We start from the raw sequence: 24,881 nt of genomic DNA, 5'->3' as shown, positions 1-24,881 counted from the left end.
ACAGTATTATCATTTCCAAGAGCAGTAACACTTATTTTTCTAAAAATGATGGAGCACCATTATTGAACAGTCACGTAAAACGCAAGGTCATTCCCAATTCAAATATAAGGGATTATTTGAGGATTATCAAAGCCAACCACTAGTTATTCAACCATGTCTTCCCAGAGTAAATAAAATCAGAATAACATATTGCCATGCGGAATGCCACATCTGAATATATCTAGAACGTCATAGGCATTTATGCAGGACTGCAAAATCTACATTTGGAGGTGGCTATTTTCAGACATAGTAACCAATGAAAGCGAATCCCCTTCCAATCAATCTTACCAGCACAATACCATGCCTAGGTTTCCACGCAAAACAGTAATGTCTGCATCTTCAACCTTTAAGTCTTATTTGTTCCTTCATAGTTGCTTGTCATAATCAAGTTTCTTCTTTAAGGCCTTACAACGACCAAGAATGCTAGTAAGGCAAGTGTAGAACAATTGCTTTGACAAAAGGTTGTATTTCTCAATTGTAGTAGGCTCCTGAATGTACTCTTTGCTTCGTTCCAATCAATTACTTGTCGTAAACATTTCCATGCCTGGATATAAACTGTGATGCTTGACATGCTTTGATTGCAACGACTTTGACTTTGATGCCATCAAATCTTGTGGAGTGAATGAGTGCAGTAATCGGAAATTATGTGTCGGCACTGCTACTACAACAACCAAGGGTGCGGCTCTTTATGGAAACTCAGCTCTATAGACTTTAACCTCGTGCGTGAATTTTTGCTCTCTTTTTACATGAATAATGAATCTTCGGACATGTAGCGCAATAGATAGTATGACTTTGACTTAATCATGAGTGATACCCAAGATTTAGGACCTGAATGGCTAGTGACACTCATGCGACATAGGCCCGACAAAGACTGAGATGTACCATGTCTTAAGAGTTCAAATAGTAGATGAAAAATAACTTATATCAAAACCAAGAGTCATGAGATGAATGAATGCTTGACCAAAACTTTTAAAATGCCCGGACAAAATTGGGGTATGACACCGGGCACCCTTTTTCTTTTTGTGTGTGTTTGCTTGACAGTTGCTAGGCTCGAGTTCCCGACTCCTTAGTAACTTGTTGTTTGTTTCTTCTTGTGTGTGTCGGGATATGGATGTAAGACCAGCGATTGGCTGTCCGTATCCTGAGTGTGTTTGTTTGGTTCAGAAGCCGATGTAAGTCCAGCGATTGGCATTCGGGTTCCATGTTTGCCTGTGTTTGTGTGTGTCTTGTTTGGCGTGCGTGAGCCGAACTACGGCAGCTCTGATTCTCGTTCCAGACGAGATACGTAGGCATAGGATGCGATATCCTAGCGAGCCCTCTCTTCTCTTTCCCCACCCGTGTTGTTTTCAGTGTGTGTGTGTGTGTGATGCTTGTTTTAGCAACCTTAACCTATCTTTTGAGCGTGGATCCCGTCGAGTACGACGGATGCGTAGGGGTGCTAATACCTTCCCTTCGCATAACCGACTCCCGATCCCATTCTCTTTGCTCGCGAGACCATGGCTTTTCCAGGTTTACTTCGAGCGTTTCCTTTCCCTCTTTTGGGATAAATAACGCATGGTGGCGGCTCTGTGTTGTTTTGTTTTAGCCCGCCGGTTGTTTTTCGCGGATGCGACAGCTGGCGACTCTGCTGGGGAATTACAGAAGTTGACCTCTTGCTGGTCCATCTTCCCTAAGCGAGTCTCTCCTAGCGTTCTAGGATAGTTTAGGTTGTTTGTGCCGCTTTATTTATTGCATTTATTATTCTGACTGTGTATATATTTGCATAAATATTTGCATGCATCATACTATCATTCTGCTGTCCTCTGTACATGTGGTTCCTCTGTTAGGGGTGGGTGTTCTGAGTGGGGCTAAAACCCAGGCCCGAGTATACACCTAGGAGTAGTGTGGTCTCATGTTGCCTCCTTCATGTTAGGTCAACATGTGTTTGGCAACATGATGTACCACAAGTCGGACGAGGTTCATTTGATAGTGCTCTTCCTTTGTGGGGTACTCCACTCTGGTTGAGTCACTTCATCTGAACTATTGACTCTGGTGACCGATCATTTCCCGGATCTTCGGTTTAGACAATCTTAAGAGAGCTGCAGCGGCAGACCCGAAAGGGCAAACCCGTTGAGTATCCTTGCCCGATTGTTGAGACTATTATCCGCCTTAGGATAACCTGATTAGAATTTACCTGTGAGGGGAGGGTGATTCTTTCAGATGCATGTTCAGATGGTGACTTTGTTGGTGACTGATGGTTCCGCGGATCAGAGTCCTATTTATAAGTCGGATTTACGGACATTTCTTTCAGAGACGCCGGAGTGCTGTCCGAGTTATTTATCAGTGGGGATCCGTTTATTTCAGGATTCCCCGGGCCGATTCAGAGGATTGTGGTTATCCGCTCAGAGATTGTCTGGTGATGATGGTGATGTATCATTCCGTTCCGTTTATTTCGGAACCCCAAGTCGGATTTGTGGTTACATATTCCTTCAGATGGTTGTGATTAGTTCAGAGATCAGGCTTCAGTGCAACAAATGTTCAGATGACTTGGAGGATGGCACTATGCATTGCATTCATTCATCAGCATCATCACATTTTGCATTTACCTACATCTAACACATGTTTATTCATATGCAGGGACATTTTTGATCGAGATCCTGGTTGAGAGACTTTCTGCTCAGACATGAGGACCGGTTTGAAGCATGATGTTGCCTACAGTTTCTTCGACCCAGAGATTGGTGTGTTGAGAGATATGATAACCTTGATTACACCCGACCATGTGGGGATGTTCCGTGAGGCATACGGTGGTATTCTGAAGATGGTTTTCAGACTCACCGATAGCGACAAAAGCGCCATTCATACTTTTCTCCAGTTCTATGACCCGGGTTTGTGATGTTTCGTGTTCCCGGACTACTTGTTGGGACCTCTGATGGAGGACTATGCTAGCATCCTGGGTATCCAGATCCGAGATCAGATTCCTTTCTTTGCCACTAAGGTGGAGCCAGTTGTTATGGAGATCTCTCGTGCTCTTTATTTGAGCCCGGAGATGATCAAGGAGGGTTTGAAGGAGAAGGGCAAATTACTGGGTTTTCATTTGAGTTTCTTGGAGGCCAAAGCCAAGGAATATGTTGCTGCGGGTAGTTGGAAGACGGTTTGTGCTGTGATTGCTGTGGGCATTTATGGGATAATCCTGTTTCCTAATCAGAAGAACTTTGTGGACATGAATGCTATTAGGCTATTTATGCAGAGGAATCCCATTCCTACTCTGATCGGAGATGTCTATTACTCGGTCCATAACCGGAACGAGAAGCGGCGTGGTGGTCTGATCCGATGTTGTGCTCAGATGCTATTCAGGTGGTTTATGGGGTATTTGCCTTCCCGAGGTGCTTTTGCTCATCTCGATCCGACTGTCAAGTGGTCATTCAGACTGATGGGTTTGCGGGCTGCTGATATAGCATGGACTCATAACGGTATGGCCGGACGGGATTTCATATATAGCTGTGGGAGTCTCCCCAATGTGCCTCTTGTGGGAGTTCAGGGTTGCATCAATTACAACCCGGTGCTTCTCAGGAGACATATGGGGTTTGCTGTGGAGGGTCCCCCTCTTGGACGAGAGATTCAGGAGTCCTTCTACTTTCCGATTGAGGGCAATCAGGCCAAGCTGAGGCAAGTGTTGGATGAATGGCGCGATATTCAGAGAAAGGGCAAGGTTCCTTTTGGCAAGGTCAATAGTCGGTATTTCCCTCTATTTGATGATTGACTTCGGAAGAGGATAGAGCTCACACATCTACCATTTCCGGGAGGTGATCCTGGGTGTCCTTTGATTGAGGGTCCGCGTTCTTCTGTCAGTATGGAAGAATTCCTCGAGATGAAGAAAGCCAGAGATCAGTTGCTTGCAGAGAAAGCTGAATTGGAGATGAGTGTCGCTCGGATTCAGATGGCTAATCAAGAGATCAAAGTAAGAATGGAAGATCAAGACAAGTGACATGCCCTGGAAGCAAAGCGCTTTGAGATGGATACTGCCTACTATGGGAAGATCAGCCAAGCCTTAGCGTCGTCGACAAAGGAGCACGACATCACTAAGGAGAGGCTAGCCAGAGCCTCAAAGGTCATCGAAGATCAGAAGAGGAGGCAGATCCTCGTGAGGGATCAGAGAGATGCCAGAGCCAGAGTCCTTGCTGCAGAGTGGGAAGTGGAGAAAGCGAAGATCATCGCCGAGAGAGATCACTACATTGCTGAGAGAGATCATTACTTCAGGCAGATGAAGATTCACCAGAAAGAGGTGGGGAGATTACAGCAAGAGAATACCGAGCTCAGGTTCGCCGCAGAGTTCGCAAAGATGGTTGATGATATAGGGTCTTCTGTGGGACCCTCGTCAGGCTAGACCTTTGTCATTTGTGTGGATTACCGTCAGGCATGTTGACGAAATTCATTTTTTTGTATTTCTTTCCCGATTCTGGAGATTTGTATCAGTTGTGATGTATGACTATGGCACTTCTTGTGCAATTTTGCTATGTGATGGTTATTTTTCATTCAGTGATTAATCTTCAAGCTTTATTTGCTTTACTGTATGCACTTACACAGCACACACACATGGTTGGGGGTATTTCGCTAAATCATATATCTTTGGTCTGTATGATGAAATCAAATGCTGAATGTCAGAATATTGCTGCCGGGTTATTATCTGTCTCGATGAATGGTAATGCCGATCCCGTGCCGGTGCAGGGTCAGGCGATGGTGAGTGCAATTGCTGAAAATTCAGATCGCGTCTGTGCGGTGGGGGAAGAGACTGACAGTGACTGTGAGCTGGAGTCGTGGATAAAAGCGTGCGTACCAGGGAACTGGAGGGCCTAAAAAAAATCATCACTATCACTCATCTGGAAGAGTAATATTTTCTGTTTTCAATTCTGTTTGCATGAAAGCCATACGTTTTGCCCGAAACGTATTGGTCCATTGTAAGGGCCACCTCATGTTTCATTTTGCAACATTTTGCATCATAAATAAATGGATGTTTTTTAATTAAAAGCGGTGCTCCCTGTTTTTCATTTATTTTTACAGTTTAAAAACAAGTAAAAATGGCAATGTTTGTTTTCATTTTTCTTTCCTTGCGTCTTGTCTCGTTCCGACTTCGAAGAATAATTCTCCGGATCTCATTGATAACAATTTGGTTACACCTCATATGACTTCGCCAATCCGATCTATCATGCCGAAGAAGAAGGCGAAGAAGATTGTGATCTGCTGGAAGATTAGCCAGGTTGTCGAAACAAGAGGAGAAGGTGATTCAGTCGCATGAGGAGCGAGTTGAGATTGTTATTCCAAGCGCCGCCGAGGTAGGAAAGGAAACGAAAATTGGGACCATTTCAGAGGCAAGTCGAGAGCAGAATGGTAGCCTTGTTGAAAGAGCAGGTGGATACCTTCGCCTGGTCGTGTCAGGATATGCCAGGGTCGGATACCGGTGTCGTGGTGCACAAGCTACCATGGAAAGAAGACTGTCCTCTAGAGAAGTAGAACGCCGGTGCTACTTATCAGAGAGCCATGGTGACTTTGTTTCATGATATGATTCATCATGAAATTGAATGTTATATTGATGACATGATAGCAAAGTCCCAGACAGAAGAGGGGCATCTGGCAGATCTGGCCAAGCTGAGTGGACCCGGTGAGACAATTCAAACGGAGGTTGAATTCAGATAAGTGCACTATCAGAGTGCGGTCTGGTGAGTTGCTGGGGCTTGTTGTGAGCGGAAAAGAGGAATCGAGGTTGATCCTGTAAAAAAAAAAAGCAATAAAAGAAATGCCTGAACCGAAAACAGAAAAAGAGATTTGTGGTCTCTTAGGTAGATTGAACTACATTTCATGGTTCGCATCTCATCTAACAGCCATGTGTGAACCCATTCAAGCTGAGAAAAAAAATCGAACGGTCAGGTGAAATAATGATTGCCAAGGGGCATTGAGAAATAAAAGAATAAGTTGCAGGAGCCTCCGATTCTGTTGCCTCCCTATGGAAAGAGACTGTTAATCTGTACTTGACGGTCTTCGAGGGGTCTATGAGGTGTGTACTGGGGCAGCATGAGGAGTCTGGTCGAAAAGAGCATGCAATTTACTTTAGCAAAAAGTTTACCGACTGTGAAACAATACATTCACTGTTCGAGAAAACTTGATGTACTTTGGCATAGACTGCTCGCCGACTGAGACAGTATATGCTGGTTCATACCACTTTATGGATTTTGAGATGGATCTGATCAGGTAGATTTTTGATGAAGCCAGCATTGGTCGGACGGGTTGTGAGAGTGCAAAAGAAGGTTGACTGATTTGGGATATTCCCAGAAAGCAATCAAGGGGTGTATTGTCTGATTACATCGCCCCACAACCCGTAGAGGATTATCAACTGGTGAAGTTTGAGTTCCCTGATGAGGACATCTCGAGGTACTCTAATCGAAAGATTGAGAGTAACCGATCCCGGAGGAGGGGCCTGACCCCGAATCCGAACGGATTCTGATGTCTGACGGGGTTAATGTGAATGAGTTAGTGCTGCTTTGGTTACGCCAAAGGGATCCCAGGTTCCCTGCGTTGCCTGGTTAGCATTTGAACGCACCAACGATGGTGGCTAAGTACGAAGTTTGCATCCTGGGTATCGAGGCGCACATCTACTGGGGCAACACCTTTCTCGTTGGTATATGGAATGGAAGCGGTGCTACCAGTCGAGGTCCAAATTCCCTCTTTGAGAGTCCTGAGGGATGTGAAATTGCAAGAGGCTGAATGGGTAAGGACCCGGTACGAAGAATTGAGCCTGATTGGGGAAAAGAGGCTGGCAGCCATCTGTCATGGGCAGTTGTACCAGCAAAGGATGAAGCGTGCTTTTGACAGAAAGGTACGACCTTGGGTATATCACGTAGGTGATATGGTGCTGAAAAGGATCCTTCCTCCTCAAAACGATCGAAGGGGCAAGTGGACACCCAATCGTGAATTCCCAGCATGGTCAAGAAGGTTTTATCCGACGGAGCCTTGTTGTTGACGACCATGGATGGCGAGGATTTTCCATCCCCTGTGAATGCGGACGCAGTTAAAAAATACTTCGTATAAAGAGACCCGCTGGACGAAAAGAATAAAATAGTCCAGGCAAAAATGGGCATCCCGGCGAATCGAAAAAAGAAGAAAAGGTTCGGGCAAAAATTAGGGATAAAAAGAAAAACTGTACACCCGGCAAGTCGAAAACCTGGAAAGGCGACTTGGGCAAAAAGGGGTATCCCGGTGGACTAAAAACTCGAAAGGGCGGTCCAGGCAAAAGAGGGATTGAAACGAACAACTGCGTCTGGCATGATCGTTTGCGCTTTGGTTAAAGCAACATGGATAATACCCGGTAGGGATCAATCAGAGACGTCTTGTTCAGAAGACAGAAAAGTACGGAGAGTCTGAGGACATATGGGGTGTAACCGAGTTGGAACTCGATGAGATCGCGGATTTCATATTGCCATTAGGATAGATTTTTCCTTTTGTGTGCAATTACCTCTTTTCAGGAATTGCTTCCTTTGTATTGCTCAATTTGAGCCACACACTTTTTAATTAATAAAATGCATATTCAGTCAAATAATTTTGTTTTTTTGTTTTTCATTACCGCTTTGATTGCAAAAACATCCAGGTTATTTTTGATAAAGAATCTTTGCATTTTAAGACATACAGGTCCCTTCCAATGCATGTTTATAAGATTGAAAACTTGAAATCTTATTCAGAAGGTTAAGTGACCCAAGTGCTGAAATCTTGACACGCCTGAGGCACGGTTTTATCTAACGATCTCTTTTGCAGGTGCTGTTAGATATTTTTCACTCACTTGCAGGTTGTGATGTGGAAGCTTTTGATGAACAATCCCCGTGGAGTCCGATCAGGGACGAGTGAATGGAGAACGGTGAAAGGACGACGAAGGACGTACAACGATCCCTTGAGATTAATCAAGAAGACTCTTCAAAGTCGGAAGATTGAAAAATCTGTATAAATCCCGGGAGTTTGCTCTCCGTCGAGTATGGAGCGGTCGGGAATACAAGGTGATGAATCAGAAAAGTCCAGACGAGTCTGGGAATTCTAAAAATTGGAAAGATGACATGGGAGTTGGATATGAATGCCATGGTTCGACGAGTCGACGGGTGTTCAGTACCAGACTGTCCTCCTCCCCAAGCAGAGTCAGAATGACTAATTCCCCAGCAGATTCAAGGTCTGTGGGTTCCCTAGCAGGGTCAGGATGGTTATCCCCAGCAGGTTTTAGATCAATGCTTCCCCAGTCGCCAGGCTTGAGGGTTGCTGTTTCCCAACGGAGGTATCTGTGAGGGTTTCCCAAAGCAGAGTCGGGATTTAGATCCCCAGCAAGTCAAAGACTGTTGTTTCCCCCACAGATAGCGTTGGAGGTTCTTATCCCCAGCGATATCCCCAAGTGGATCGGGTGCAAATGAGGTTTTTCCCCAGCAAGGGTTGCCTTTTCCTAGCAGCAGTGCTATTCCCCAGCAGGGTGGAAATTGGAGTGTTGACGAGTTCCTCGGCGGAGTGTCTCGGGCTCCCCAGGAGAATCCCTCTAGGGGGATGCTTTTTATACATTCATCATGTAGACTAAGCATAGAATATTGCGTAATAAATCGCGTAGCATTTCCATAATTATGGAGCATTACGCGGAAAAATAAATCATGCATCATATTGCAAGCATAAAGCTAGTCTCAAGCCGTGGTTATCGTTTGAGAGGTGGTTGTGCCCGAAGAGGAAGGTGTTACTCCGAGGAGTCTAGCATCATGAATTTGAATCAAAGGTATTTCCCAATAGTGCGATACTGGAGGAAGGGTTTCTGTCGAGCAGAGATGGGAATGTTAATCAAAGAAATTTTCGGGGTCCAAAAAAGAAAAAAGCGGAAAAGGAGAATAATCCCCAGCTAAACGCGAAGTGTTCGTTAACTAAGGTGGAATAGAGAGTAGTCGGCTCAGGGATTGCTATCCCCAGCATGGGTCTTTGGCATGCATGTCGACTCACTTATCACTGTTTTGTTATCTTCGCCGATGCTGATAAGCATGAAGAGTTTTCCGGTATCCAGACCGAGGGGGCGCTCAGGCAAGTTTCCGATTTTCAGATCGAAGAAGTTTCCGACGATCAGGTTGAAGTACTTATGGTATCCAGACCAGTTTTACGGTGTTCAGACCGAGGCGGTATTCAGACCGATGTGGCGCTCAGGCCAAGTTTCCGATTTTCAGATCGAAGAAGCTTCTGACAATTAGATCGATGCAGCTTGTGGCAGTCAGGCCAGTTTTCCGGTATCCAGACCGAAGTGGTGTTCAGACCAAAGTGGTGTTCAGACCAAAGTGGCGTTCAAGCTAATCTTCCGGTATTCAGACCGACGTCAATATTCTCATATTTCGGTGTTCAGTATTCAGACTGAAGGGAGGCGTTCAGGCCTTGGTTATCTCTGTGTTACCAGTTATCCATATATTTCTGTTTCGGTATTCAGGCCGACTTTCTCCGTACCAAACGGATTTTTCTTCAAGATTGTTTCTTTGCCGATTCTGACAGGCTGTTAATTATTTCCCATCAGAGTGCAAATTGTTCGTCTGTTCGTGGTATTCAATCACTCTTCATCCTGATCATCTGAAAGCCGAGGCTATTCATATCGACAGGTTCACAGTAGATTGAATAGGGGCAGCTGTAACACCTCAAAATTTGCCCTCCTCTCTTGGGACTAGCTTAACATATTGCATTGCATTTCTTAGGTCATTAGTCATTAGCATGTTGCATATCATGTGGCTATATTAAGCAAGTCATCCTCCTAAGTCTGGGTCAGAAGATAAGAGAGGTAAAGATGCAAGCTTGAGGGTTTCATTGATTGAATTGATCACTAGCCATCTGAGGGTGTGTGATTCAAATTAGGGTTTCTTGATTCTCAAGGGGGTTGAGCTTCATCTTGGTTGCAATGATACATCATCATCATCATGGTCTTTTTATCATCCAAGAGATTGATCAGATACCTTGGGATTAGGGTTTTGACCATTGGTCAACCCTAATCAGTTGAATCATCTGCATTGGGCCAGTCAGGGCTTGGCAAGGAGATGTGGTCTACAATGGATATGGGGATCATCATGTGATTGTTTTGAGCTTATGGAAGCTAGGGTTTCATCATTGAGCCATTTCATCAGGAGTTTGAGGCTCAACTGGATCAGTGCATGGCCAGATTCATCTATCAGTCAGAAAAGTCAACTGTGGTCAACTGTGCCTGAATTGATGGATTTGGAGGTGGGAGAGGGCAAGAGACACTTCATTCATGTCTAAACAAGTTTCATTTGACATTTCAAACATCAAGAATGAAGAAAATAAAGTCAGATGGAGACTTTCCAAAAATAGAAAGTGACTTGTAATTGGAAACTGCCAAAAATGGAAAGTTTTTCACCTCAAAATTACATGTCCAAAAATGCTTCAAATGAAATTTTGTCCAACATGAAAGTTGTATATCTTGCTCTCACCTTTCCAAAAAGTTCAAGAACATGAATTTCTCATGTGTGGTTGGCAAGTTGTGATCAAGCCATTTTCCAAAAATGTTGAAATTCAAAGTGGCATAACTTTTGAATGGAATGGCCAAATTGGGTGATTTTTCTTTGAGCAAACCACATTTTACATGTACTTTCATGATGCATCATCACATTTCATTAAAAATCATCATAGCAAAAAGTCATTTTTCAAGTGATTCATTTTGAAAATTGGTGGGAAAAAAGGTGATTTTGTGAAATACATGGCTTTTGCATACAAGACCAATTCCAACACATTCCAAATATCAAATGTGACTTGCTCCAACTGGTTTTGCACTGTTACATTGACTGGTTTAGAAAAGGATATTTTGGCCATTACACATAAATTGCATTTGTGCTAATTCACTCCAATTTTGCTAATTGTGATTAACTTTTGGATTAGGAGTTGGTATAAAATGATAATCATAATAGAAAATGCATAATCACATTTCACAATTTTAGATCTAACAAACTTTCCCTCCAAAAACCTCTCAATTCTCTCCAAAAATTTTCACACTTTTTTCATCATTTCTCATTGAATTCATCAATCTTTTGGCTGTTTCTTGTTGGATCCATCATCTACATGTGTCATTGAGGATCTGTTTCATCAAAATCGTGGCAAAGCATTGAGGAATTGGACTGTTGAAAGCAAGCTCATCCATGGCAAATTGAAAGTTCTTCAACCTGGTGCACAATTGAGCTGCAAGACCTCCTTCAATCATCTTCCACATCATCAATCTTCATCTGTTTTGGCATTAGAGGCTTGGAAACTCACGATTTCAACTGCTGCCATCACCACAAGGTTAGAACTCGATCTCCTTAATTGCTCAAATCATGATATGGTTCTTATAGATCTAAGTTCATAGAGTGCACTGCAACTTGTAGAATTGATTTTTGTTGAGAATCGAGTGAGAAATCTTGAATTTAAGTTTGGATGTGAAACCTATTTTCGTTCGATTCGTGAAGCATGTTTAGAGTTAGGTCAAATGCTTGCCATATCCGTGATGTACATTGAATGATGGTTCCATTGATATATCGCTTGCTCATTTTGGTTGAGATTTGTTCATGACGATTTCTGGAAATTATGAACACTATGAATGCTTCAAGAACATTCTCCAGGACATGTTTGATCCGTAATTGCCTTGCCTGCGTTTGAATTTGCTGTTTACTGCGTGTTTGAACCAGTAGCGTGCTGCCAGCACTTTTAATAAAACGATGCGTTTTGGTTTCGTTGTTCAATAATTACAAGTTTGCCACTGTGACATATTAATTCATTTTATTTCATTTCTTTTTTCAATTTCATTTCATTTTCTTTTTTCCTTTTGTTATTTTTATTTCATTTTGATCTTGCATCTTAGAAAATTCATATCTAATTCATTTTTAGTCCAAATTTGATGAGACTTTTTGCACCATTCTCCTTGTGATGTGTAGTTTTTTATGGTGATTTTTAATATTTTTGTGCACGTGTGAATTTTAAAAATGCCTAGAGATTGTTTGAATGTGTCCAATTTGTGTATGCCATGCCATTTTGCTTGTGAAGTCTTGATGCTTCCATAGAAATTCATGAAATTTTACATGCACATTCTTGACTCTTTTCTGGTGATTTTGATGTATAGTTTGCTAATTTTGCTTTTCTGGATTGAAAGATATGATGTGATCAAGTTGAGTGTGACAATGTGTGTCACACTATGTTATGCCATGTTCATGAATTTTGTTTCCATGCCTATGCTATGTATTTTGCTCTGGATTTTTGCATGTGGTTCCATCTAGATGTTAGGTTTAACCATGATTTTTTGTAGGATTTGTTGATACATTTCTTATTTGATTGGTATTTTTGTTTGCTGTTTAGTCATTTTTAGGTTTTTCTTGAGTGATCAACTTACATGACTTGTAAAATTCTCATTCCTTATCATATGAAGATGAAATTTGGTGGAGTGGTTCTTAACATGTTTAAATTCATTTTGGCTTTGGTCCCATTCATTTTTATTTTATTTCCACTGTTTTACACTTGCCTAAAGTTGACACATGATTTGTGGCATTGTTTGAGCTTGTATAAGCATGACTTGACTTCCTGATTTAATTTCCATACTTCCTATGGTCCAAATAGCATGAAATTTGATATGCTACTCATTCAATGTGTTCTGTTTAGGCTTGAATTTTTGTGGAATTTATTGAGCTGTTTTGATGTTGATTTAATGGTGATCATTCTGTTTGCTCTAATGTGATTCCAAAGTGCATAGTTTGGCATGTTTTGTATATGAAATGGATTTGGTACATAGTTTTGGTGTGAGACCAATTGGATTCTATTCTTGCTTGATAAATCTTGGTTTTGATCAATTTTTACTTGCTGTTTTGATTTTTTCATCTCCTTTTGACCCTAGGCTTGTCCTAGTGGTCTCGTTTCTCACGTTTGGATGTGATTTTCAGGTTGAAGAAGCAAATGCTTTGAGGATGTTAATTCAAGTTGATTGAATTTGGTTAATTGTTGTGAACTAACTTGTGTGTGTTGTAGGATGCTTGGCTCACTTGCTTTGAGCTTGTGCTTGACTCACTTGAGTTGATTGTGCTTTGCACATTGCATTGTTTGATTGCACATTGTCTGTTGGTTTTTATACTGTTTGTTTTGATTTTGTGATTGGTATACTGACTGAATTAGATTGATTTCAGGTACTTTAGTCGCTAACAGTTCATCTTTGAACTTGCTTTGTGCTGCTGCTTGGTTGTATAAACCAATTGAGGTAGACTCTCTTGTCTCCATGTAGTCTGGAAGACCTGGCCTGTTACTTGGCCAGGCACCTGTCTGAAGTCCTCCTTAAGAGGCAATGTTTGTGATTGTTTAACTTTGTCCCCAAGCAGGAAAAGACCTCGATTAAGGCAATTGGCAGAACCCAAGGGATGTGCAATCCATCCCCTGCTATTCTTGTTGAGTCGTCCCTCTGCTCACACCACTGTGTTGATGCATTGGGACATTAACCCAAGATCAGTTGAGTCAGAGTCTTGAGTGTAGAAGGGTTCCTACTTTCTGAACCCACACTCCTTTGTCTGAAGCTCTCCCTGGCCAGGGATAAGAGCTGTGAAGTCTAATCTTCACTCACCTTTCATCTGGCTTCACCCTGACTCTCAATGTCAGGGTTAAGAGCTAATACCACCCTGACACAGTTGACTTGCCTTGGCAGTCTAACCCTTTGTTTGAGCCCACTTTGACTGGATATAGTGTGTGCTATTTGAAATGTCTGATTTGCTTTGTTTATGCTTGCATGCTTTGCTTCTTCCTGGTTAGGATTAGCTTGCTGTTGTACAAGTAGATAGAAACCATAACATAGGGCAATGATGCATGATAACATCTAGGCTCGAGTCCAGCTCCCTAGTAGTGTGTCTCCCTTTGTATCTGGTTAGAATTTCTTTCCCGTTCAGGGGAACTACGTCGCCCTGATCCTCATACCAGATAAGGTACGTAGGCAGGAGACCGTGCGAGGTCTCTCCGGGCACCCTTTTTCTTTTTGTGTGTGTTTGCTTGACAGTTGCTAGGCTCGAGTTCCCGACTCCTTAGTAACTTGTTGTTTGTTTCTTCTTGTGTGTGTCGGGATATGGATGTAAGACCATCGATTGGCTGTCCGTATCCTGAGTGTGTTTGTTTGGTTCGGAAGCCGATGTAAGTCCAGCGATTGGCATTCGGGTTCCATGTTTGCCTGTGTTTGTGTGTGTCTTGTTTGGCGTGCGCGAGCCGAACTACGACAGCTCTGATTCTCGTTCCAGACGAGATACGTAGGCATAGGATGCGATATCCTAGCGAGCCCTCTCCTCTCTTTCCCCACCTGTGTTGTTTTCAGTGTGTGTGTGTGATGTTTGTTTTAGCAACCTTAACCTATCTTTTGAGCATGGATCCCGTCGAGTACGACGGATGCGTAGGGGTGCTAATACCTTCCCTTCGCATAACCGACTCCCGATCCCATTCTCTTTGGTCGCGAGACCATGGCTTTTCCAGGTTTACTTCGAGCGTTTCCTTTCCCTCTTTTGGGATAAATAACGCACGGTGGCGGCTCTGTGTTGTTTTGTTTTAGCCCGCCGGTTGTTTTTCGCGGATGCGACATATAGGAAAGTAATTTTTGGTAAGTTCTAGAGGCTCTATGCTTTATTTGTCTTTAATCTACTAGTTCATGACATATTTGTTCTGGCCATGATTATGTGCAGATTAGTTGAAGGATGAAGTACATTTCCGACTTATAAAGCAGTGAATACGATCGTCTGGGAGTGATAGGTTTCAGAGTGTGATGGGTCTTCCAGTCCATCGGTTGCTGATGGGGTCGGGTTCACGTTCCTCTAGGGACCGCCAAACTCCTTCTTCAAAAGAGGATTGTTTGTATCTAGCCAACCCCGCGTGCCTCTGCCGCTTTGGCCCTCAGTGGAGTTGGCGCTATGAAGCTCTTTGGTCTGGTTAGCAACATACTGAGAAACAACTAATGAAAGAGAGTGTTTCACAATCTGAAGCTTTAGATAAGTCCTAGCAGGAAATACATATAGATTATGCCTCGTTTAATGATATAAGAAATGAAAAGTCATCCTATACTTTACAAAATAAAATTTTATTATGTAAGAAATGAAAATAATTAATTTTAGTTATTAAATTTTAATTTTAAAAAATAATAAATTATTTATTTATTTATTTATAATTTTTTTATGTAGACATTATCATTGAATCTCACTTTTTTCAATGTAGACAAAATAACAATAAACACGTTTCTTTTAGTTTTGTTTTAAAATAATTTTTATAGTATTATATATTTTTTATTTTAAAAAATATATAATTTTTTTAATAAAAACTTTAAATTAAAAATTGATTTAAATAATTAAAATGTTAGTTTTTTTTTAAACAACCAAGTTTTCCAACTAATTTCTTCAAATAATCATATTTTCTCATTAACTTTCAAAGTACTCATATTTTAACAACAAAAATTTGCAACGGAGAGCACTAATCAATTCAATTGACGACTCCATTTGAACAAATAAGAGTCCTAGCCAATTGAATCGACAATTACACATAATCTAGTCAATTGAATTGGCGATTTTGTACAAGTCATATGAACAATCGTTAATTCATCTACCTCCTATGTGTTGGATATTTTTTTATTTAATATAATTAATTAATAAAAATCAAATATAAACTATTAATATTTAAGTTAAATCAGATTATATACGAGAATATTTTTACACTAATGATGACAACCCGATTGATCGTACATGTCATCGATTCCACACTCTTTAGGTATCCTTTCTCGTACTGGTCTCTGTTGATTTCCCTTAGGTGTTTGATATGAGTTCCCTACAACATCACCAGCACTAAATTCCCTACGGGTTTTTTACGTAGAATTTTGTTGGAAAACTTGATTAATTAAAAAAAGTTCAAAATGTTATTTTCTATTTTTCATATTTCTACTATGACTTTTATTGAATATCAAATTTTTTAAAAATTAGGTTTAATGTACCTTTTGATCATTTAACTTAATTTAAGGTTTTACTTTGGTCTCTGATCTAATAAATGTTAAATTTTAATCCCTCAAAAACTATTTCATTAGTCAATTTAGTCCATTCCATTAACTTTTAACCTTAAATATATTTTTTAATCCCTAAATTTTATTATTTTTAATTTTAACCATTTGATATTTTTGATGAATTTTACTCCTTTGGATTTTGAGGCTCTACAAATTATAATAGTACACCGTCAGCATCTAATATTTTTTTTACCTCATCTTCTTCACTCTTCATCTTCATCACCATCTTCATTAATCTTTAACTAAATTTCAAAAAAATTACAAAAAAAAATTAAAACTCCAAAATCCCATATTATCAATTCTCAGATACAAATAAATGATTGGCATTAAACTACACACTTTTCTATTTTCGTTTCATCTTCATCTATACTGAACCTTTGTTTTAAACTATCACCAATTATTTTTCCAATGCTTCATCGAATCTCTACTCGTGCAGAAGAAAAGTAATTAATGGATAACTCTGGAAAATTGAAATTCTTCAGCATAGTAAATCACTAGACTTTACTCTTTCTTAATATTTATATAAACGAGTCTTCCCTAAATAAAGTTTAAAGGAAAAACCTAGAATAATACTCCCTCCGTTTTTTATTATAAGTCATTTTTTACTTTTCTCACGTATTAAGAAATGTAATAATTGTGATATAAAAAAGAGAAATTATGAAGAGTTTTACAAAATTGTCCTTCATTAATGGTATTGAAAAGACAAATTCACATAATTGGAAAGAGAAAATAATAAATATTTAAGGGTATAAGAGAAAAAATATCATTAATGATTTATTGATATTATAAAATGACTTATATTGTGGTACAAAATATTTTTTCAAAGCGACTTATAATAAAAAATGGAGGTAGTATCATTATAAGAAATTACCTTAAACCAAAGCATCCCCAAAACCTACCATATAATCAATCTTTGAAACTTTTACAAAATCAAAACAAAGGGATGCATGACATAAAATATGCATTACTAGTGTTGGTGCAAAGGTAGAATGAAAGATGAATATTCTATTAAGAGAATGACGGCTACAAACATGATAAAGTTACAATGATTGTCACCCTATTTATAAGCTAAAACTAGGGTTACTAGAATATAATAAAATACTAAAATACCCTCTAACAAACTTAGGGGCTAAGAAAATAGTAAAACTAATAAATATGAATTACTTCTAATACCATCCCTTAATTCATATTCCATCAAAACTTGTAACACCAATTTCATCCCTTAATCTGAGGAATAGATCAGTCTTGATAGCTTTCGTCAGAACATCTGCCAACTGTTTCTGAGTGCTGTAGTGTACAACTTCTAACACTCCCCTCTGAACTTGATGTCTCAGAAAATGATACTTGGTCTCAATGTGCTTGCTTCTCCCATGCAACACTGGGTTTCTGGCAAGATTGATTGCAGACTTGTTGTCAATCATCAGCTTCAGAGGTTTGTTTACTTTAATCTTCAGATCCTGCAATAGATTCAGAATCCACACAGCTTGGCATGCAGTAACAGCACCTGCAATGTATTCAGCTTCACAAGTTGACAATGCCACAACAGGTTGCTTCTTGGAACACCAAGAAATGGGACCTCCCAGAAATTTGAATAAGTACCCAGACGTACTTCTTCTGTCAACTCTGTCTCCACACCAATCAGAATCTGAATAACTCAGAAGTTCTGACTCATCCTTTCTTCCAGAAGGAAATAATACTCCATACTTCAGAGTTCCCTTAATATACCTCAGAATCCTGACAGCAGCTTGGTAATGGGACCACTTAGGTTTACTCATGAACCTACTAACCATCCCAACTGAATAGCAAATATCAGGTCTGGTATTGCACAAATACCTCAGAGAACCAACCAACTGTTTGAAGGTTGTAGCATCCACATCCTTTCCATCAGAGTCAGAATCCAGTTTCTGATTTGTATCAGAAGGTGTGACAACAATCTTACAATTCTTCAGTTCAAATCTTTTCAGAAGTTCTAATTCATACTTGAGCTGATGCAAAATAATACCTTTCTCAGAGTATCTAAATTCCATCCCTAGAAAGTATGTCATTTTGCCTAGATCAGTCATTTCGAATTCATTCATCAGAACTTTCTTGAACTTGACTATCTCCTGTTCAGAACTTCCAGTCAGCAGTATATCATCAACATATAAACATACCAGAGTCATATTTCCTGCAGAAGTATGCTGAACATAGACACCGTACTCCATCTCACATTTTTGAAAGCCTTGCTTCTTGAAAAATGAATCAATCTTCTGATTCCAAGCTCTGGGCGCTTGTTTCAATCCATATAGAGCTTTGTATAATCTGTACACCATCCCTTCCTGATTCTTTTTCACAAATCCAGGAGGTTGTGACACGTAAACTTCTTCTTCTAATGGACCGTTCAGAAATGCAGATTTTACATCTAAATGCATCAGAGGCCAATTCCTGTTAGCAGCTATTGCAATCACCATTCTGATTGTTTCATGTCTTGCTACAGGTGCAAACACTTCAGAGTAATCCAGCCCAGGTTTCTGTAGAAATCCTCTGGCTACCAACCTTGCTTTATGTTTGCCAATTGAACCATCTGGCTTTAACTTCTGCTTGAAAATCCATCTGACGCTGATGGCTTTCTTGTCTTTTGGAAGTTCTGTCAGCTTCCAAGTCTTGTTTCTCTCTATAGCATCAAGTTCTTCTTTCATGGCCTTCAGCCAGAGCTTCTGCTTAAGAGCCTCTTCTGTACTTATGGGTTCATAGTCTACTAACATGGCACACTGAATAACTTCTCCTTCAGAGTCTACTTCAGTGTCTTGCAGCATGTCAAATTCTGCATATCTTCTGGGGATGTTTCTGATTCTTTGTGGTCTCTGAACTTGTTCAGAGTCTTGAGCTTCAGAGTTTCTAGCTTCAGATGGTTGACTTCCTCCAGAGCTTTGACCATCTTCAGGGGTTGGCATATTTCCAGAGTCTGAATTGCCACCAGAATCTGGATTACCATCAGAGTCTGGGTCATCAGAGTCTGGATCATCAGAGTCACCTTCATCTTCTGAGTCTTCTCCAGAGTCAGAATCACTATCAGAGTCAGAATCACTATCAGAGTCAGAATCAATGTCAGAGTTTACTCCAACTTCAGAAATTCTTAACTCTGACCTTTCTTCAGAAGATCTAACATCAGAATCAGATTGAGACTTATCCCAATTCCAAATTTCTGATTCCTTCACAATCACATCTCTGCTGAATTCTATTTTATTGGTTTCTGGACAATAGAGCTTATATGCACCTGTACTGTGGTACCCTATCAGAATCATCACTTTGCTTCTATCATCCAGCTTCTGTCTTCTGGCTTCTGGAACATGTTTATAGCAAACAGAACCAAACACCTTCAGATGACTAACACTTTGCTTATCTTCAGTCCACTTCTGTATTGGAACTATTTCCTTCAACTTCTTCGTAGGACATCGGTTGAGTATATACGTTACAGTGGCAACAGCTTCTCCCCAGAGCTTCTGAGGAAGCTTCTTCTCCTTTAGCATGCTTCTCACCATATCAAGCAAAGTGCGGTTTCTTCTTTCAGCAAGACCATTGTGTTGAGGGGTATAAGGAGCAGTAACCTCATGCTCAATTCCATTCTCCTCACAGAACTTCTGGAACTCTCTGGAGTTATACTCACCTCCACCGTCAGTTCTAAAAATCTTCAACTTCTGACCACTCTGATTCTCAGCCTTCATTCTGAACTTCTTGAATTCATCAAACATCTCGTGTTTAAACTTAATAAGGGATACCCATGTCATTCTTGTGAACTCATCAACAAATAACACAAAGTATTTATTCCCTCCAATCGATGCTACTGGAAATGGACCACACACATCAGAATGTACAACTCCCAAGGCATGTTTTGCTCTTGGAGCAGTTTCTGACGCAAATGGCAATCGTGGTTGTTTTCCTTCCATGCAAACTTTGCATGACTTTTCAGGCTTCTTAATTGCAGGAATTCCATGTACCAACTTCTTTGAATTCAGATGTTTTAAGCTTCTGAAATTCAAGTGACGAAATCTTCTGTGCCACAGCTCACTCTCCTTCTCAGCACTTGTTGCACTAAGACATTCTGAGTCTGCAGTTCTGACATTCACCTTGAATGTTCTATTCCTTCCCTATTCTGACTCCATAATCAACTTCTGATTGCAGTCATACAGCTTCAGAAGATTGTCCTTCATGGTAACTGAAAAACCTTTCTCAATTAATTGTCCCACACTCATCAGATTGCTTCTGATGCCAGGTACATACCACACGTTCTGAATCAATGCTGTTTTCCCATTGTTCAGAATCACTCTGACATTTCCCATACCTTCTGCATTAAGATATTTGTCATCAGCACATCTGATCTTTGTCCTCTTTTCAGAGTCAAAGTCAACCAGCCATTTGTTGTTTCCAGTAAGATGATTTGAACAGCCAATGTCCATATACCACCAGTCTATCAGATCCATATCATCAGATTCAGAGGCCATCAATAGCACAGATTCGTCATCAGAACTTCTGGCTATATTTGCTTCTTCTGATTTTCTCTCCTTGTTTGACCAACAGTCTCTAGCAAAATGACCAAACTTCTTACAGCAGTAACATTTGATTTTCTTCTTGTCATACTTCTCTTTTCCCTTTTGAGCATTCTTTTGTCTATCAGAGGTTGAGCTTTCTGACTTCTGACCACCATCAGATCTTCTCCTGGCTTCTGACTGCTTCTGATACCTCCTATCAGAAGTTGCTTTCAGAGCCTGCTGCTCTACTTCCCTTTCAGAAGTTCTCTCAGTTAGACGTAACTCTTGCGCTTCTAGACTGCTCTGCAGCTCTTCAATTCTCATGGTGCTCAGATCTTTGGAATGTTCTATTGCTACCACAATGTAATCAAATTGACAGGTAAGGGATCTCAATACCTTCTCCATGATTGTTTCTTCAGAAAGAGTTTCTCCACACGCTTTCATCTCATTAGTGATCAGAATTACTCTAGAGATGTATTCAGAAACTTTCTCATTATTCTTCATGTTGAGATTCTCATATTGCTTTCTCAAGGACTGAAGCTTCACCTTCTTCACTGATGCGTCACCACCATAACATCTAACCAGTGTGTCCCACGCAGCTTTTGCTGTCGTTGAATCTGCAATCTTCTCAAACACATTTACATCAACACATTGATGAATGAAGAACAATGCTTTCTGATCCTTCTTCCTTACTTCCTTCTGCGCGTTTTTCTGTTCATCCGTCGCATCTGCTGCTACCGGAACATAACCATCAGTGACAAGATCTAGAACATCTTGAGCACCGAACAGTACACGCATTTGGATCATCCAACGATTCCAGTTTTTACCGTCAAATACTGGAAGTTTGGTGTTCATGTTGCCGTTTCCGTTCATCTTTCTACCTTGCACAGTACACTCAGATTTCTCACACAGTGTTTCCCAACCCACAGAATTAAAATTCTGATCAGATTTTGTTCAAGATTCAACACGAATCTAAGAATCAAAATCAAACACACAAGACCTCACGTTCACTCGTGTTTCCCGTGTTTCCCTATGAATCCGAACCGGAGCTCTAGATACCAATTGTTGGTGCAAAGGTAGAATGAAAGATGAATATTCTATTAAGAGAATGACGGCTACAAACATGATAAAGTTACAATGATTGTCACCCTATTTATAAGCTAAAACTAGGGTTACTAGAATATAATAAAATACTAAAATACCCTCTAACAAACTTAGGGGCTAAGAAAATAGTAAAACTAATAAATATGAATTACTTCTAATAACTAGCACCTGAAGTAAATGAATTTATCTTTCCAATTACATGTTGGTATTCCTATTTGTCTTTTCTTTTCAGGAAGATGAAAGGGTGTGCTTGAAAAGGAAAAGGAGATTATCTAAGCTTTAATTAAAACGTCAATTGGATTGTGACTAGGTGTGGCAAAACGGGTCCAGCTCATTGGGCATGCCCGTTTTGCCTGCACTTTAGTGCGGGGCGGACTAAGGATTTAGGTCCTCACCCTCTAATATGTTTGCCCCGCCCCGCCCCATTTTTTCGTGGGCTTTTGCGGGCACATGCATTTACATAAATTTTTGCATTTTTAGGCTTAAAGAGTGCAGTTTTCGCGGGCTTTCCTTGCCCTACCCTCGCTTTTTTACGGGTCAGACCTAAGTTTTAGGCCCACATCCTCAACTATGATTGCCCCGCCCCGCCCCATTTTTTTACGGGCTTTTGTGGGACGAACCTAAACGAGGCGAGCATGCCTGTTTGCCACCCCTAATTGTGATTATCATGAATTAACCATAATTTTGGAAATTCCTGTAGCAAAACTTTAAGCAAACAATAGAAATACAAATTGGGGGGGTTCATGTAAATGAAAACTTAAAGATACTGAAAGAGAGTTTTGGTGATGATTATGTAAAATTATATAGATATTCACATTCATTTCACCATAAAAACAATCCAACAAGAGTTTCGTGTAAAATAAATTTTTGTTTAAGATTTTTATATCATGATTTTTCAGACTATTCTAATTTCTATGAAAAATAGTAAAAATGTATCTGAATCCATGATGTCGATTCTTTTTCGATTCTCAATTTTGTTTTCAATTGTTCTATCTTCTCTTCCTTCTCTTCTGATCTTGTAAGAAAATTAGAAGGAATGAGAAAAGTTGATGTAGTTTGTCTAAATGTGCCTTTATATAGGCATTTTGTTCCAACAATTACATTTCATCCCAAAAGTCATGTCCCAACATCCATGAAGAGAGAGGAGAGGAATTTAAATTTTTAATTTCAAAATAAAACTCAATTGGCTTAATTATCCATGAATCTATGAAGAATCATCACATTAATGTATCTTTCATTTAAGTCAAACTTTTAATTATATGAGTCAGATTTATTGGATTAATAAATTAATCTAAGAGTCTCTCATTTGACTCAGGTGAAAACTTAATGTTTCAAACTTATAGCATAATTGTATATCATTCATTAAAAGTACCAAATCATTATCTTTAATGAATTGAAATGATCGGATCATGGTTGTCAAAAATAATTCATTAACTTAATTCCTCCCATATATCACGGATCAATCCAATTCAAATAACTTTAAAGGATACAATAATACGTCTTTCATGTCTTTCCAAAGACACATTTATCATCACATATCAATAATAACATATATAGTATAATATGGATAACAAAACTCGGCAAAAACATATCCTTAATTGAATTCATAATTGTCATACAATACGAACATTATTCTCTCTCTCTCTCTCTCTCTCTATATATATATATATATATATATATATATATATATATATATATATATATATATATATATATATATATATATATATATACATATATATATATATATATATATATATATATATATATATGACTTTTACATGCTTTCTACATGACCAACAAATGTCTCTGGCGATAAATCTTTAGTTCACGAATCCGCTATCATTAAATCTATACCAATATATTCAAATGACACTTTTTGTTTCTACATTTTTTCTTTCACTTATAAGTACTTCAATTCCAAGTGTTTAACACATTTGGAATATTTATCATTCCTAGAGAAGAAGACAACTCTAGAATTATCACAATAAATCCTTAGCGGCCTTGCTATGTTATCGATAATACGAAGCCCTATGATGAAGTTCCGCAACCATAATGATTGAATTGTGGCCTCAAAGCACACCATAATTTCTGCCTCCATATTAGAAGTAGTAATGATTAATTGTTTTCCACTCTTCCATGATATTGCTCCTCCATCCATAATAAAAACATATCCAAATGTGGATTTTCTTTAGTCCACGCATCCCACAAAGTCTGAATCTTAGTATCCAACCACTTCAAGTTAATCTGATATTCTATATGTGAGCATGTAATCTTTGGTGCTTTGTAAGTACCTAAGAACTTTCTTTACAGCTTTCCAATGATCCATTCCAGGATTAGCTTGATATCGACCCAACATACCAACGACAAAACAGATATCCGACCGAGTACATATTTGGGCATACATCAAGCTCCCAACCACTGATGCATCGGGAAACTCCATTTCTTGTCATTCTAATTCATTTTTTGGGACATTGCATTTGACTAAATGTGTCCCCTTTCTGAATAGGAACTATCAAAGCAGAGCATTTATCCATTCTGAATCTCTATAATATTTCCTTTATATAGTCTTTATGAGACAATCCCAACAATCCCAACAATCCCTGTGATTTATTACAAAATATTTCTATTCTTATCACATATGATGCCTCACCCATATCCTTCATTTCAAATTTACTGGAGAGAAACTTTTTTACATAATGTAACAAAGAAAAATCATTGGCAGCAAGTAAAATATCATCAACATATAAGACCAAAATTATGAACTTGCTCTCATGACCTTCATATAGATACAATGATCTACAATGTTCTCTACGAAACTATATGACAAAACAATATTGTTAAATTTAAGATACCATTGTCTGGAAGCTTACTTTAGTTCATATATTGACTTCTTTAATTTACACACTAAACTTTCGTTTCCCGTGGTAACAAATCCTCCAGGTTAAGCCATATACACTTTTTCCTCTAAGTCACCATTTAGAAAGGTGGTATTCACATCCATTTGGTGAAGCTCTAAGTCATAATGAGCCACCAAAGCCAAAACAATTCTCAAAGAGTCCTTCTTTGAAACATGAGAAAAGGTTTCTTTGTAGTCAACACCATCCTTTTGAGTGAAACCTTTGGTGACAAGTCTAGTTGTATATCTTTCAATATTACCTTTCGAGTATCGTTTAGTC

At 39.4% G+C, this 24,881-nt stretch overlaps 1 pseudogene; it reads right to left on the bottom strand.

Moving 5' to 3' along the window:
* Positions 1 to 279: 279 nt before the first annotated feature.
* Positions 280 to 24,145, bottom strand: LOC127096357 (uncharacterized; annotated as a pseudogene).
* Between the last annotated feature and the right edge of the window lie 736 nt (positions 24,146 to 24,881).

The sequence above is a fragment of the Lathyrus oleraceus genome, chromosome 6, assembly GCF_024323335.1.
Source record: "Lathyrus oleraceus cultivar Zhongwan6 chromosome 6, CAAS_Psat_ZW6_1.0, whole genome shotgun sequence".
NCBI lineage: Eukaryota > Viridiplantae > Streptophyta > Magnoliopsida > Fabales > Fabaceae > Lathyrus > Lathyrus oleraceus.
This window is presented reverse-complemented; position numbering and strand designations above follow the sequence as displayed.